We start from the raw sequence: 5,612 nt of genomic DNA, 5'->3' as shown, positions 1-5,612 counted from the left end.
CCTGATTTGTTTTTTAATTTGATACCTAGCTCTGCTTAAATAGAATGAACCTCAATGCTGTAACTATAACACAAGCTTCTGAATGCTACCACATGCTGCACTACATACATCAGTCACCATGGAGCTGTTGGTAGAACGAAACACACTTAGTAGCTAACAGCCAAAACGTCAATCAATGACTTGCTGACATTTCATTGAGGGGCATGAATACAATCGTTGTTAATAAACATAAACATCACATGTTACTCTTACTGGGAGTTCATGTCCTGGGAAGCTCGTATTTAGTATGTACGACTTGTGAAGTCGTAGTTACGACATTGGGGCGTTCGAGTAAAACAACATGAAGGTGTAAAAATAGAGCAAGGTTTTGCTTCTACAGCAAGTCTGCTTCTAGGAAGCAAAACAAAAAAAAACATTCATCAGGTGGTTTTTGTTTTCCTTTTTTATGTGTTTAATCCATTCAAGAAGCCACTGTAAATGTTACCGTTACATATTATATCGTAATCATCTCTCTTTTTTCAGTGCTTGATCAATTTACTTGCTTTCCAATAAACCGAAAAATAATTGAAATCAGCTTGTGAGATGAATATACATTCAGTTTCAACAAATTTACCGCTGCATCCATTAATCCCATTGCGTTTTCTGATTTTCAAAGAAATTCCCACTCGTAATTCCGACTTGGTGGTGTTCGACCCGTAACTACAATCTTTCCCACATGTCTCGTACACACCATTAGTCTGCACTAAACTAGCTACATTTGTACATTATCTTTGCTACCACTAACTGAAAACAACGTAACCTCGCTAACGTATTTTACAATTTGTCCATCCCTTTAAATCCCCACAATATTCCCACCAACTCTGAGGAACCAGGTTGCACACGGAGCCCAACGTTCTTCCGTTCTTCTAATCCAGCGGACTGCTTTGGGAAATCCAGACTGTGACGTTAAATGTTCTTTTGCTTATTTAGTGAATATTTCATCCAAAATGCAAGATTTTCACGATCACACTGACTGTCTGTGTAGCCGTCTCTGTACTCAATAATCCTATTTATGTTAACCATCTCATTTCCTTTTTGTTTGTTGGTTGGTTTGTTGTTCATTACGTGATTTAACATACGTGATGCTGTCATATAACAGAACAATATAAGAACTCTACCCACTATATAATGGTGCTATTTTGTAGTATAGTGTTGTAGTAAAGGTCAGCGAAACGTGACCCAGCACGGGCGAGGGAGGGTTCAGGGGTAGCCAGGAATGTGAAGTTTTGGATATTTGGATATGGAGGTGTTCCCTTTCTTTCTTTCTTTTGCACAGCCTTGTGGGCACCAGTCTAATAATGCTTTTTAAAAGAAAAAAAAACATTTGTAGCTAATGATGTATTCAAGCTAATGTATTTGGGTAAGATGTGTGAGCACATGGAGGAAAAATAACCTGTTGTGATCCTGAGATGGAGTCTGAGAGTTTATCCATTTTAAGTTATTGATATTTGGATTTAGTCGAGATCCCTATGCCAAACAAGTAAAAAGAAAACACTGTGAACTACAAACTTCCAGCTTTAGTAAAGTTCTAAACAGCAGCTATGTTTACATGCAAGATTTCCACTTGAATTGTTTATACGTAGGCTTAATATGGTGGGTCTTTTGTTTATATGCATGTAATTCCATCCAAAATTCTGTTTTAGGTTTAAGGTCAGCATTACCATAACAACAAAGTACATAGGAATTCAGTTAGCAAATTCAGCTTCATAATCACAGGTTATATAAAAATTCTCTAGCTAATTTCCTCACCTGCTAAGTCCCACCCACCTGCCAGCTCTCCTTCATACAACAGCTACCATTTGAAAAGGGTGAAGGCTACCATGTGGTTCCTCCAAGAACCATGAGTCCAGCCAAACACTCAGAGGAAAGCACTATCTGCCCTCTTCCACATACCTGAGCTCATAGACAGCCATGATTAGCCAGAGTCACTGTGATTGACAGGGGGAGAGTAAAGTATGCCATCCCTCCCATTCAATTTCACATCCAAGGATGGCTGTGGAATTCCAACACGCAATATCCAGATGATAGAGCGAATGCTTTTATTAAAGTATGCCATCCCTCCCATTCAATTTCACATCCAAAGATGGCTGTGGAACTCCAACATGCAATATCCAGATGATAGATCGAATGCTTTTATAGCCACTCGAAAAATGACTTTTTTAATGAGTTTGACATGATTTGGGTTTGTTGTCAAATTTAAGATCAGGACTAGCCGGGATCAAATCTTCACTGGGGTCGAGGTCAAGACTAAATACATCAACTGTCATTGCTTTATTCCTGCATTGCACTAATGAACAGCTAGTTTTCTTACAAAATGAAAAGACATCACAATCTCAATCAAACTCATGGTCAAGACCAAGACCCTGTTTTGCGCCCAAGCCTGAGGCAGTTCAGATGATCCGAATTATTCTAAACTGGATGACAGATTATTAGGCTGCATGTAAACATAGCTAGTGTAGCTGTCCCTGCACTACATTACACAGGTTAGGATTGAAAACTTTGGATTTCAGAAAGGCAATGTAGTGTACAACCCCATGTTTAGTTGTTTTTTGTTTGTTTTTGCAACTGTAACCAAATCAATTTAAAAACTTTATTAACCAAGCAGCTGAATCTGGGTTCCATGCTAACCTGTTTTATTTATGACATTTATTTAAGTCATCTCCAATATCACCTGATGGTTCAGCGGCAGGATCCCGTAATCTCATTGCTGAGGCCTTGGTTTTGATTCCCGGGCACGGATCTAACCCAGATACTAAGGGAATAATTCTCAGTGCTGATCCTGAGCCTAGATAAAATGGAAGGGTTACGTCAGGAAGGGTAAAACCTGTGCCAAATCAAATATGTGGACCAGATGATCTGCTCAGTGACCTTGAACAGGGAGCACCTGAAAAAACAACAACATTTAAATCATCTCCACAATTTTTGCGAATAGAGTTGGTCTAAAAGGTTATCCAGTTGGTTTTGTTTAGGCTGCTGTGGTTCCAGGGTCAGATATTTTGATTCAGCACAGGTTGACCTTACTGACACAACCCTCCTGTTTTATCTGGGATTTGGGTTGCTTCCCTGTCTGGGAATCAAACCCTGGGATATGGCATCAAGCTCCTTAGCCACTGGACCACCAGGAATCAAAACGTTATGTAAATGATGGATAAATTTTAGGCTAGCTAAGCTTGGCATGCTGTTTTGGTTTATTACAATAAATAAGTGTTTGTAATTTACCAGAAAAGGCCTACAACCCCAGGATTTTAACTTGGCAATTTTTGGGAAAAGATGTTACACGATGTTTTATAATGTACCTGGTTTCTGTTTTTTTTTTTTCCACCAAAGTAGGCATTAGTGTTTGTTTGTTTTTGTTTATTGGTGTTTGGTTTTATGATAATAATCATGCTAGCACAGATAAAACACTCTATTTAATTCAGCCAAAATATCTATATCCATATCCACAGCCATATCTTGCATAGAAATACAATACAAGCGTAAACATTTGCATAGCAAAATACGAATTCTTAACATACCAAAGATTTTAAAAAGCTAGGACTGATATCATGTGTGTCCCTGTTTGATAAAAAATTGAATTCATTCCAGTTTCAGAAAGTTTTATTGTAAATGCAGTGAGGTGAAGATATTTCTCAAACTCTATGGCTTGGATACGATGATCCCACAGAAATGAAGAGTTCGCAGTGATGGAGCTGCTCCAAGTTGTACAGTACATCGATATTGTCATCATGCTTTAACACGTCTCACATAAACGTTTTTTAGAGAAATACGGAATGACAAAATTGTGTTTTTCTTGGGTTCCATATTGATATTCAGTGTCTAATAGCTGTGTAGTTCCACATTAACCATATAAGGCACTATAATGTCCAATATAACTGCTGAGATTGTAACATTGTACAGAACTGCAATTCCAACAACATTTGTGATATTTATTGGGATTTCCTGAGATTTCAATTGAAATTAGCTACAACAGTCAATCCAGACCTTGGACCTTCAATTATTTCCATTTCATGGGCTCGAAAATGGAATTAAAAACTGTATTTTCATCTTATCTGGTTATATATGAGCTCTTACTAAATGTGTACAGAGACTTTATGCAGAAAAAAATTAAGTTTGGGAGAAAGTAGCAGAGATCGTTGTTGCTGCAGGTGAGTTTATGTAGCTCGTACAGTTAGCTTGCTTTGATAATCTGTCAATGGACCTAGGTAGAAAGGCAAGGATATAAATAAATTTTTTACACCTATTATGGTGCATTTTATTGGTTAGCTGTAGGCTGTGCATTTTGTCTAATATTATTTCTCAACAGAATGCAATAACAGGCCACGCCCCCAGAAAATGAGTTTTATTTATTAAATGTTGAGATTTAAAATAAAAAATTTCCAAGCTATAGATTAATGACGTAACATGCTAAGTCTCCAAAATACCGGTTATTATGCTAACCACTTCACCATCAACACCCCTGCTACTTCCTGTCAAGATGTCGATATTACCGCTAATTACATTATAGTTGCCTGTATAGTTCATGTCTAACTCTGCAGATAAAATAGACACTTAATATTAAATTGGTGTAAAAATGTGTCATTTTTTTCACATGGAGGGTATTTTGGTCTTTTGTAATATGGCTTCCATGACTGGGGATTTGTTGTCTTCTCGAGACAGTATGGAAATAACTGACAGATTGTTCACCATTTCTGCTGAATAAACCACTTGTCAATATTAAAAATTCTCAGTGTGTGAGTTACTATGACGATGGACAAGAAAACAAAAGAAACCAAACAAAACGGTTCTTAGTGCATGTCGATTCTCTCTTTAAAAGGTGCTGCTTGTATAGTAAGATTTTTATTTAAAGAAATGAGTTCAAATACAATGTGAAGAAAAAAAAAATCATAATAAAAATATCTATATACTGTATATAGCTAGAGATTGCTGAAATCTTGGTATGACAGAAATATTTAGATGGATGGATGGATGAATGGACAGATGGAAGGACAGACAGACAGATGGACAGACGGATGGATGGATGGATTGATGGATGTTTCAGAAAATTCACATAAATGCATTAAATTGAAAAATCTAGATGAAACAGGTGGTGAAAAGGCTTTGTTTAGATTAGAAACTAGCTCAGTTTGAACAGAAAGCTGATTTGAAGGCAAATTCAGACCTTCTTCCTCAGCATATTTTGGATTTTATGAATAAAATAAATAAAAAGAACCACACAAGAGCTCTATCTGTCCAAGATTTCAGGACTACAGAGAACCTCCAAAGCTGGAAAGGTTCAGAAGGAATCTTGTTCTAGTAACATTTTACCAAAAGGGGTACACGATTAATCATATAGCAGCATCTGAATGAATAATTTGTTTAATAGTGAATGAAAACATGGACTAATCACAGGAACTAATAAAGGGTTAACCTTATCTACCACTGGTGTCATGAGGATTCATGTGTTAATAACATTCACTTAATTATGTTAGCATAATCATGTTGGTCAGGACCTTCACCAATCCAGCACCATATTAACATTTAACCAGTACACAGAAATTCTCAATTATTGTTAATAAATGAGTGATGTTCAGGCT

This window comes from Hemibagrus wyckioides, linkage group LG19 (genome assembly GCF_019097595.1).
Source record: "Hemibagrus wyckioides isolate EC202008001 linkage group LG19, SWU_Hwy_1.0, whole genome shotgun sequence".
Lineage (NCBI taxonomy): Eukaryota > Metazoa > Chordata > Actinopteri > Siluriformes > Bagridae > Hemibagrus > Hemibagrus wyckioides.
The sequence above is the reverse complement of the archived record's forward strand: the minus strand, read 5'-3'. Positions refer to the sequence as shown.